General features: G+C 43.0%; 1 protein-coding gene and 1 long non-coding RNA gene across 5 annotated transcripts in view; both read left to right on the top strand.

The window, feature by feature from the left end:
• The window catches only part of LOC129539179 (uncharacterized), a 28456-nt gene extending 22395 nt beyond the window's left edge, over window positions 1–6061 (top strand). Inside the window, exon 2 of the long non-coding RNA XR_008682410.2 lies at window positions 67–6061. This is a non-coding gene — a long non-coding RNA (uncharacterized LOC129539179). The remainder of the gene's footprint in view (window positions 1–66) is intronic.
• CRIM1 (cysteine rich transmembrane BMP regulator 1) overlaps window positions 1–11917 on the top strand; it is a 208836-nt gene that overhangs the window by 23311 nt on the left and 173608 nt on the right. The window lies entirely within an intron of this gene.

The raw sequence follows: 11917 nt of genomic DNA, 5'->3' as shown, positions 1-11917 counted from the left end.
AAAGTTTACGCTGATAATATTTGCTGTGGTGAGAACTGAAGAATGTATATCCTTGTGTTCTCTTAGTCGGGACAGTGATCACAAGGACAAGCACTTTTGACCAGGACCTGGAGATTACAGTTTGGAAACGATGATTTCAAAATACCAATCATACCCATAAAGGTGACGAGAACATAATCCTGAAGCCCGTTGTCAGTGGTTTGTGAGTGCTTATTTCATTCTAAAACTATTTATGGATTCAAAAAACGATTTATGCAACAGGATTGCAACAGCCCTTTTTCTTTATGAAGAAACTGGAAGAGCTTTAAACAAACATACACGCATACTCATTCAAACCAAAAAGCTTGCTCTGCCTTTTAAAAACGCCATTTCTGTTGTCTGTCGTCATTTTTTAATCATGGTTCCCCCCCATTTTTTTTTTTAATGTCTCGTTGTATTCCAAAAAAATTTTTTTTAAACTGTTGAATTCTCCCCTGGTACCCAACTTCAAAAAAATAAATTTATTCCAGTGTAAGATGCGTGTAGTATGGTTCTTGTCCGGCAGGATTATTTCACAGGTGAATCATCTGGATTCATGGTTTTATAAAAAGAATAGGAGTGTGTGATCACCATCCCTCTGTCTCCCTCACCCATATTGAAGCGGCCCATTTAAAACTTGTTCTTCATGAAAGGATGCGCTTCCTAGGGCTCACTTTGTGGGCCACCTGACTGCTTCTGCTGCAGCTCTACCCTGTGTTCCTGTGTGGCCATCAGCCTGGCAGCACAGGGAGAGCTGTGACGTGCAGCTTGTACTGAGCAAAACTCTGAACTATTTTCCTGTGAAAGGTAGTACCTTCGTGGGGGGGAAAAGTCCAGGTTCTAGTTAGTTCCAGATGATTTACCACACAGAATGCGTACTCTCTCACTACTGTTTGGGTCTTAGTAAATAAAGGGAGTGTTCTGTGTTGAATCCTGGCTTGACCAGAAGAAATTGATCAGGGAATCTGTTTTTTCTTTTTCTTTTTTTAAATAAAAGCAATTGTTTAGAGTGAGATGCCTCTACATCAGGATACCTTTTCACAGGTTTGTTTTTATCATCTTATCCACAGATTTAGTCTTTGCTGTCAGACTTTACTCATAGGGATTTATTAAAAACTGCTTGGTTTAAAAAAAAGGAAAGGTAGACAGTTGGTTGAAATGGTAGATTTTGACCACGTAGGAGTGTGTTTTCCACAGAGCATATTATAGAGGCAGAACCCAGCTAACAAAAGCTGCTTATGACTTTGTCTATCACATGAATGGCAGCCCTCAGTGGGTTTTTCTTCACTTATTTCTCCTCCCCACTCTCCTCAGCACCATATCTTATTTACCTTCCCTTTCAAATTCTGTTGCCATCTGTCAAGTAGCTGATGAGCAGGCTGGCTCCTGTCCTGAGGAGGCTGAATGCCAGCCCTGCACCCCCATCCTCCAGGAGAGGAAGTCACCCTGAGCATCCTTGGGAGGGATTAGGAGTTCCCAAGCCCAGGCTGGAGTCGGCTTATTTCTTCCATTCACATAGCGATCACATTGGGCTCACAGCATCTCATTCCTCCACAGCTCTGATTGTGCAGTGGAGCTTCTGTGTTTGAGGTTCTCAGCAGCACTGGGTGCCAGGCCTCTCAGTGCCCCCGACCCCCACCCTTCAGGCCTGGTGCGGGTGGTGTCGAGTCCCACCACCCTGTGGCCTGGAATGCAGAGGGTGACCTCAATGGATGCACATCCAGGAGCCTGGTCTCTGCTGGGGCTCTGCAGAAGCTGGGAAGCCTTTGAGAAGGCAGGGCTTGAGTTGAAACTCACGGGGCCCAGAGATCACAAGAAAGATGCCGAGTGACCCTGGGAGGCACGGAGTTGGAGGCAGAGGCATCCGGTGCTGCCAGAGGAGAGCTTTGCTCTGGAAGGTTAAAGAGGGTTGGTTGCCCGCTGAATGAGGATGGCATTGTATTTGTAGCCGAAAGTACATCAGACCTTGAAATGTCTGAGGCCAGAGAACTGTTGCTGTAGCAGGGGTCAGAATCACAGGCTTGGAAGGGCCCTTGGAACAGCGTCTCTAGGCCAGCCCCCTCATTTTACAGATTAAGGAACTGAGGCCCAGCTTTTTATGTTCTCTGACTGCATTTTGCAGTTTCTGCTACTCCTGCCTCTTCCAAGCCCAACGAGGTTGAGGGGCTTTTTCTTGCTCACTCTGGAGGGAGCTGTGGGACTCCTGTTGCCCTTCCCACCGCTTGACCTTGGTCTCAGGGTAATGGGCACAATGGCCGAGTCAGCCTCTGCTGAACAGTTCTCTCCCTGCCCGCCGCCCTACCCCACCCCTACCCCCCATGCAGGAATCCCAGCCCTCCCTGTGGGGATGTGAAGCCACTGGAATGTGGCACTCTGACCCCTGGCAGTGAGTGTCCTGGATGGACCTGGCCTGGGAAACAGGAAAGCCTCAGGGGAGGGGTAGACTGCCCCTTGGCCTTGGGGTGGGACTGAGGGAAAGGAAGCGCCGGCCGTTGTTGCCTCCCCACGTAGACCCAGCCGGCTCCCCAGCACGGGAGAGCAGGTGGCAGGGCACCTTGTGCAGACTGAACCGGCAGGCTTCCTCCGTGCGGGAGCAGGGCTGCGCGGCCAGAGCATGTGGGACCGAGAGGGAGAGGTTTGAGGGGGAGAGGGGAGCAGCAGACCAGAATGCAGGGGAGACTCCGAGGAGCTGGTGGGCGTGAGGGCGGCAGATGGAAGGAAGGCTGTCCAATCCCTGTTCAGACCAGACACAGTCTCACTGTAGAAACCAGATACCTCAGAAGGTGGGAAAGGCCTCTCTGGAGAAGCCGCTGCCTCGTTTGGAGGCCCTGGAGCTTTTTCACATGCTCTCCCTTTGCAAGACAGAGTTGGTAAACTGGCGGCAGGTGGGGTGCTGTCCGTCCAGCTGTGAGATTGACTGGCACTTAGTAATCCCTTTCTGTTTTCTGTCAGTGACGGATGCATCCCCCACTCCACCCCACCCCACAGCCCACTCCTTTGCACACACTGTGGTCAGTTACCACCCTCGAAGAGATTTTCAGAAACCATGAGGTCAGGCCTCAGTGATGATGTCCACACCAGCTCCTTGACTGGCTCTGGGGTAAGGTCACCTCATATCCTCCACTTGCTCCCTATTAAAGCACCATGCGGGATGCACAGCAAGGGCTTGGAGATGCCCCATGTGGGCCCTTGTGAAACCAGGAGCATTGCACTGTTGCCAGACTGCTCATGAGGTCTGCCAGGATGGCAAGACAGTTTTTCATTGAGGGGGGGGTGGTATTTGCAATTAAATTCCATGCTTGTGGGAAAGGAATAGAATCAAGATGTGGCCAGGTGTCTCTGCAACACCCATTTAAGAAGAGAACCCTCCTGACTGCCGACATTCCTGAAGGGGTTGGGTTTCCTTTGCAGCTGGAATCTCTCCAGGCTGAGTCAGTTCATTCTTCCCATGCCCAGGGTTGTCTTAAGTGATAATTAGTGTTCTGTGGTCCCACACATCCTGCTGAAGTGAGGACACTCATGTCTCCTTTCTCATGTAAGATTGTACAGAGTCCTGGGAGTAGTGGCCCTGAGGCTAAGTGGAGATGTCTTGGTTTTCAGACTCACTTGTCCTGCGAACCTCAGGGCATGTGGCACCCTTCCTCCACCTGATTGATACCAGAAGCCACCAGGAGGCCTGTGGGGATGCTGCAGGCAGTGCAGCAGGTGAGCAGGCCAGTGTCTCGCTACTCAAGGTGTGCATCAGAGGACTTCTCTGAGAACCTAGCAGTCCTCTAAACTTGAAAGTTTAAAACAACAGAATTATTAAAGAACATGTGAAGTGCTTGTATGTTAAGTTCAAAGCTATGTATCTCTGTATATTCTAATCCTTATTAAATAAGATATGGATTTGAGCAGAGCATCCTTTGGGAATGGTCGACATTTAAAGTTTTCCTTTATATCCTAATAGCCATGGGTTCTTGAAAGGTATCTTGAACCTAATAAAATAGACAATAATTTTTAACCTTTCAGGTAGGAGTTAAGGTAGATATATTTCCATATATTCCAAGAAATGATGAGTTTTCTCACTTGAACTTTTTTTTTTTTGATGCTTCTTTTACTCTACAAAGACTAACTTTGAATGAAATAACATTAAAAAATCGAGATCTTGCAAAATCCACCTACTTAATTGCATGTGGGGATACATGCTTTTGTAGAATTTGGAAAAGGACTGGGCGATTCATGTGGGTTTTATTTGTTTTGTTTTGGTAGCAAATTAGTTATTCTCTAAATGTGTATGTTTATGCATGTGTGTGTTTAAATTAGAAATGCAGAAAGAAATTCATCAACTTTTTTTTACTTTGAAAGAAAGTTTCTTTGCAATATTTTAAAATACTAAAATGATACTTGCTTCCTAAGCCTCTGGTAGTCATGAATTATAAAGCTTATTCTTTTACACTTAAAATATTCCAGAAGGATATGAAATATAAATGCATAAGGATTGAAAAACATAAGTAAACCTGAATCTTACACAGAATATCTTTAAATATATTTAAAGCTGCTGCTTCCCACCCCCACCCCACAATGGGATATTGTTAATAGAGTAGTCCACTAGTTTCCCATTCATTTTCACCATTTATCAAGTAAGGATTGGGATCTTACTCAGTACATCATGAAGTGGCTCTAGAAATAAGAAAGGCACAGTCCCCCACTCCCCCAGCAGCTCAGAATCCAGCTGCAAACACACAGCAGTGTCTTTGGATAAGTGAAATGGGTGGGAAAAAATCAAGTTAACTTCAAGGAGAAGACATTTAAGCCACACACAGGAAGATGGTAGCAGATTTCCAGTTAGTGTAAGAAAGCCCATGCCTCGCAGAGGGAATAGAAAAAGCAGAAACCTCAGAATTGATTTAGTAAGTATTTATGGAGGACCTACTGTGCTAAGCCCTGTTCTAGGTACAGACGACAGAGCTATGACCAAGAGAGACAAAAATTTCTTTCAATCTGGAGCTTTCTGGTAGACACAAAATGAATAATATTATAAATAGTACATAGGACATGTACTGTGCCAGAGGGATATGCAGTCTGTGCAGGAAAATAAAGCCGAGAAGGGGAACAGCTGTGCAGAGGTTTGCAGTTTGAATGGAGTGGTCATGGAACTTCCTGGCAAGTAGTTGAGTTTGATTGCAATCCTGAAGGGGTGGGAGAGTGGGCACAGAAGGGGCAGGGGACATCTGGGTGGAGGGGACACAGGTTCCCAGGTCCTGAGGCTTCATTGCTGGAGGTAAGAGCTGTTGGCCACTCAATAGGGGGTAGGTTACTGGGAGGTTAGTTGGGTCCAGGCACAGGTCCCAGTTATCAGTGTGAGGGGTTAGGCTTGACTCTGGAATCAAGTGGGAGCCATTGAAGATGGCTGGGTAGAGTTGATGTCTTTGCTGAGACCCCCAGGGTCTCAGAACTTGACATCCATGAGTTGTAGGGATTTGATTACTACATAGAGGAAACTCCAGTATTGAGGGAAATGTGCAAATGTATTTTTCAAACATGTTCTTAAAATTGCTTAGTGTTTTTTTTTTTTTTTAAATGGCCTTGCTATATTTGCTTGTATGGTCTATTTCACGTGAATCTTAGGGATAAAATCATTGCTGTATAAAACATAGACCTTCCAAGTGATTAATGTTCCTTTCTTGACATACCTTAAGGCAAGAGTCTTAACCCACCCTTCCCCACCTCCCCACATATACTGCACAGCCTGTGCGATCTTAATTCCCCACGGAGAGTCGGACACGACTGAGCGACTAGACTGAACTGAACTGAACTGAACTGAACCCCTGCTCTCTGCATTAAAAGTGCAGAGTCTTCACCACTGGAAGGTGAAGCCAGGGAAGTTGAAGAGTCCTGTTTTTCATTGCCCCCTTATCTACATTTGCTTCTAGGAGGAGAGTTCCAGGGTAAATTTCAAAGACTTGATGACCTTAAGAATCAGTATATCAGAGAGGCCCTGTGTGGTGTGAGATTTCTTAATAGACCACAGTTGTCATTCTGATTCTCTTTTTTTTTTTTTTTTTTACCACACCCTACATCTTATGGGATCTTAGTTCCCCAATCAGGGATTGAACCCAGGCCCCTGTAATGAAAGTGCCAAGCCCTAACCGCTGGACCACCAGGGACTTCTCTGAGTCTCATTACTAATTTCTAATACTTCTTCCCATATAAGCATACAGTAGCAATGTGGATTTTAATATTTTTTTAAGAGAAAAGAGATCTGGACATATACATCAAACGTTCACTTACAATGAAACATAAAAAAAAAAAAGTTTTTATTGAATATTGCTGGCAAATTGTGTTTTGTTGCCAGGACCAGGTAACTGGAGATCCATGGAGTGTGCAGGGATAAATAAGATCACACATAGAAACTTGCCTCACAGAAAAATTTAAAGCTTTGGGTACGTGATATTCAGGGATGATATTTTTTTGTAGAATAGTATTGAGACTGTGGTAAGAATCAGAAATACAATTGTTGGAATCAAAGGTGATCACTCTTTCACTTATCATCTTCTGCTTGGTATACTTTGAAAAATTACTAGGTTGAGGTTCACAGCAGTGCCCAAGTTGATTTATAAAGACATTTCTTTCAAAACAGTTGCTAACTGGTTTCACTAATTCATTATCCTGAAAGGATTCCTTAATGCTACTTACAGATCATTACACCTCTTAGAAATCATTACTTTCGCCTCAGGAGTATTGCTTTATGTGGAGGCATTATTACTTTCACAAGGAAACCCTTGTTTCCTGGATGACAGAATAGTTGAGATCATGTTCATACTGTCGGGTTTCCAGATGTTTCCAAAGGTACCAGCAACACCATCGTCTTGGCTAAGAAGGTGTCAGAGGCTCTGCTGGCTCCTCGGCTAATGACCATCAGCCGTGGACCATCACATTCACTTGAGATGGGCTGCTCCAGTGTGAGATGAAAGAATAACAGTGTTCCTCCCTTTCTTTGGGGCTTCCCTTGTGGCTTAGCAGGTAAAGAATCCGCCTGCAATACGGGAGGCCTGAGTTCGATACCTGGGTTGGGACGATCCCCTGGAGAAGGGAAAGGCTACCCACTCCAGTATTCTGGCCTGGAGAATTCCGTGGACTGTATAGTTCATGGGGTCGCAAAGAGTCGGACACGACTGAGGACTTTAACTTCCCTTTCTTTTCCATGGTGCTCGGGTTCTCTGGACTCTGGGACTTGACGTTTTGTCCAGCTCTTGCCCACCTCCCTTCCCTGTTTTCTTCAGATCCTCCTGTTGCCTGCTTGTATGGAAATCTATGGAAAGCACCTAGTAAGGTCCTTGGCTCAGGAAATGTTTGCTGTTATCAGAAGGTTTGACTCAAGGGGTGGGACATGTTGCGAAATGTGTTTCATTATCTGTGTTAATTGTTCAGCTAGTATAATGAAACATTTACAGCTCTCAGAGTGCTTATTTTTGGAATACCACGCTCATTTTGTTGTTCTTGTTTGAATTCTGGTCACATTTCTTCTTTTCCCTGTCGTGCTTTATACTTTTGGGTGAGTACAGTCAAGTAAAAATGTCAGTCCCATATCTAGTCTTCTGTTTGATTCTTGATCATTTGACTAACAGATTTTAGGTTGGAGCATACATTTATATTTATCAAGTGGTACTGTGTATTATTCATACTCACAATTACCTTTCTGACAAGAAGCATTAACTTGTGTCACATTATCTAATTATGGTCATGATAGACAAAAGTGGTAAGAAGGGAGATAACAAGAGTTTATTATTATTTAAGTTATTATTTATCCAATGTTGGTTGAGGAATATTACATTCGTTCACCCGTTCAACACGTCATAAATATTTATTGATATTTGGAAATTTTGGGTAATAAAATGTTGAGGCTGAAAGAAAACTTGAGTCAGTATTAATGTTTCACAGGAAATGTTTTCAGTTTTAATGTTTCAGCAGAAAAACTGGGATCAAAAGGTGTTTCTCAGTCATTTCTGAATAATTGTCTTTCCTACCACCAAACTTACTTTCCAAAAACGTTTGGCACTTAAAGATTTGGATTGCTTTGTTGAAATTCAGGTCCTCCTGTGCCTGTTTATTCCTTCTGCAAATATTTATTTTGCTAAGCTACCATTTGCAAGCCCCGTGATAGCCCAGCAACAAAAAAGAACCTACTTTTTCTGGTGGAGATGAGATGAGCAATTTCATTATACTGCCATAAGTGAAGTAATTCTAATAGATATATAATAAAACTCCTACAGAGGAGATAATTCTTGATTTAGTCCCTACAAAGCAAATGAAACCCAGAGAAAGTATTAAAGATTAAATAGGAGCTTTCAAAGCAGGTAAAGAGAAGCAGCTTTCTTAGCCAGAGAGGATGGCTCTGCAAAACCGGGGGGTCATGAACAGTATGGGTCCTTTGGGAACACGCCATTATAAAATATTGCTGCAGTGAGTGGGGAAGAGTGGGAGAGATGAGGGTGAAGAGGTGGTTTGCGATCAAATCTAAACAAGGCTTTGTGTTCTGTGCCAGAGACTTGAACGGCCAGATGTTGGACTTCATTTGGAAATTGCTGTTTCCTGACTCCACCTCCTTAAGAAGTTTGATAGGGCAGTTCTTATAACACCCTTACTAGGTGTTATTTACATCGAAGTGCTTCTGTAGGAAAATAAAACACTGTGAGCCAGGTGCCCAAGGGATGGCTAATCATCTAGCTTAAAGGATGACTTTTAGGGAATTGAGATGAAGAGAGAAAATGCGAAAGAATTAAATACTTCTCCAAGATAAGTTTTCCCTCAACTCAGATGTATTAATTGGTAAGTAACAGTGCATTTGATAACAGTGCCAATATTCTTTAAAGCTGGTTAAACAAGGAAATTACATGTTTTAGTGGACATTCATGCTCAGAGAAGCCTGTGTGGCTTAATAATGGCATGAAGGTCTAACACTGCACAAGCATGGGGTGGTGGAGAAGGCCTGAAGTTTTCCTTTAAAAATACTGAGATTCAGTCTCAAAGTAGAAGAAATGTAGGGGGTTGAGTTCTACACCATTGGGTTCAGTCAGACTAATTGTAGCTAGGGAAGAGTTTCCATGAGTAATGAAGTATCTTGTTTTGATTATTTAAAAAAATTTCAAAAATGTAACCATTTAATATCTGAGTAACTTCCTGGTAAAACCACTGAAGAGAAACCTATTGAAAACAGTATTAATATACGTCCAAGTACCTACCTGGATGAGGTGACATGCAGTGATGGGACTGTTAGTCATAAACCATTTATGAGATACCATAATAATCTTTCTGAAGAATCAGTTTTTATGTTAATCACCCCTATTGCTTTTATCTCTATTGCATTTTCTCCATATATTATCTTTCTTGTTTCTTTTGATTTGCTCTATTGCTCTTTTTCTAATTTCAATGGAATGCTTGGCTCATTTTTTTTTTTTTTACCTTATTTCCTGTGAAATTTCCCTTTAAACACTGCCTTAACTGTGTCCCATCAATATCAACCTGTGCCATTTCTATTGCTCTTCATTTGAGGTGTTTGGTGAATTTTCCTACAGTCTCTTCCCATTAAAAAACATTTTATCATGAAAGTTTCCAAATATACACAGAAGTTGAGGCAACTGTGTAGCAACGCAGTGCTTTCAGTTCAGTTCAGTCCAGTTGCTCAGTCATGTCCGACTCTCCGCAACCCCATGAGTCACAGCACGCCAGGCCTCCCTGTCCATCATCAACTCTCGGAGTTCACTCAAACTCATGTCCACAGAGTCGGTGATGCCATCCAGCCATCTCATTCTCGGTCGTCCCCTTCTCCTCCCGCCCCCAACCTTTCCCAGCATCAGAGTCTTTGCCAGTGAGTCAGCTCTTCCCATGAGGTGGCCAAAGTATTGGAGTTTCAGCTTTAGCATCAGTCCTTCCAATGAACACCCAGGATTGATCTCCTTTAGAACAGACTGGTTGGATCTCCTTGCAGTCCAAGGGACTCTCAAGAGTCTTCTCCAGCACCACAGTTCAAAAGCATCAATTCTTCAGCGATCAGCTTTCTTCACAGTCCAACTCTCAACATCCATACATGACCACGGGAAAAACCATAGCCTTGACTAGACGGACCTTTGTTGACAAAGTAATGTCTCTGCTTTTTAATATACTATAAGGTTGGTCATAACTTTCCTTCCAAGGAGTAAGCATCTTTTAATTTCATGGCTGCAATCAGCATCTGCAGTGATTTTAGTAGTTATCAATTCAAGGCCAATCCTGGTTTTAATCTGTTGAGACCTTAGCCAGTAAATCCTCTAGGACTGGATGTGCTGGAAATGTCCTGCAGAGTGATATTTGTTATATTAAAAGCACTCTTGGCTTGCCTTACAATGCATAGTGATTGGTTTCCAAACCTTGAACTGGTCTGATAAATGAGAAATTATTTTAAATTTAAATTATGACCACTATAAGCATGTGGTTCTCTGACACTGTGTCCAGTAAATTGAATTGTATAACTTCAACAGAGGTGCCAGAATCGAGGAAACACAGGATGAAGTCTGAAGGGACCTCATGGATTATCCATTACACTTCCAAATTAGTGATGAAATGAATTGGAGCCGAGAGGACCAACTGCCTCACTCAGAGTCACTCTAGGGACAGAACTAAGGTTGTGATCCCCTCTCCATGGGGACAGACCTCTGGGCTTTCTACTTTTCCACTTTGAGTTGCGGGTAGACAGTCCCGGCTTTAGGCAGGATTGTGAAATAGAGTTGTGTTCTGCAGCCCTGATCTTTCTTTTCCTCATCTTGTTTCATGAATTCCTTGTTTCTAGAGATACTCCTTCAGTTCTTCTCTGTCCCCACCAGCTTCCTATTATCAAAAAGGAAATTATCCTTTCCTTAATCTTTTCCTCTGTCTCAGGATTCCTAGGAACATTTTATTCACATACTTGGTATGATTTTGGTTAGAGTGGTGGGAAATTGTACTGTAAACTCCTCTTTCCTAGTGTTTTAAATTCTTAGTACCTTCCTTGTTCAGTTCTTGATTTCTAATAGAATACCAATAACTGAGGAATGAATGTGTGAAATGGATGGATGGATGACTTAACATGGCTGTACTTCCTCTGTGGTTGTCGTCTGATAGCTGTATTGTCGTGGTGTCTGACAAAAGTTACAGCAATGGAACATTTACTTTTCCTTCACAAATGTTTTACTATAAATTGATTTAATCAATTGAATCAGCATTGTTTTTCGAAGACTTCCCTACCTGGACATAATATGAATCAATGGTCATGTTTGCTTCTTACATATTTATAGAGGTTTCCTTTGGTTTAAGAATCTTTCCAAAAAAATTGTGTGCATATTTTAATATCTCCATTGTTTTAGATTCAGACTTTGTCCACTCTGGTACATAGCTTCCTATGCCTAACATAGTTTTATTCTATGAAAATGCCTATAAAACGAATGTTTATAACGTGAGTCATTTCTGTTGATAACCATAATTTTGCCCTTCTTGCTTTGCGCCGATCGCAGCATGCAGAAGAGAGGGAGAGGGAAGCACCAGCTTTTGGAACATAACTCCGTAGGCTGGAAGGGGAGAGAATGAAAGCTTGCTGTGTCAGATTCCTCCTTGAGCAGAACAGAATGCCTGATAACAGCCAGCCAGGAACTGGGGGAGTTAAGAGCCGCGATTTTACATTACAACAGTTTCTAGGCTGGCATGGAAAGAGATGCCAGTATTAGCTATTTGCATCTTACTGTAGCCACAGGGATATGTGAACAGCTGGAGAATTAATCTGATATATATTCCCGGCAGCCTCTCTTCTGCCAACAGAATTCCATTACTGTGAGCTTCTGAGTGTGTACTATGAATTTGTGTCTTGCTTTTTAATAGCTGCTATAGCGTGTTTCTGGTGAGAGGAATA

This window comes from Moschus berezovskii, chromosome 11, assembly GCF_049115385.1.
Source record: "Moschus berezovskii isolate FMDL1 chromosome 11, NW_MosBer_1.0, whole genome shotgun sequence".
Taxonomy (NCBI): Eukaryota; Metazoa; Chordata; class Mammalia; order Artiodactyla; family Moschidae; genus Moschus; species Moschus berezovskii.
This window is presented reverse-complemented; position numbering and strand designations above follow the sequence as displayed.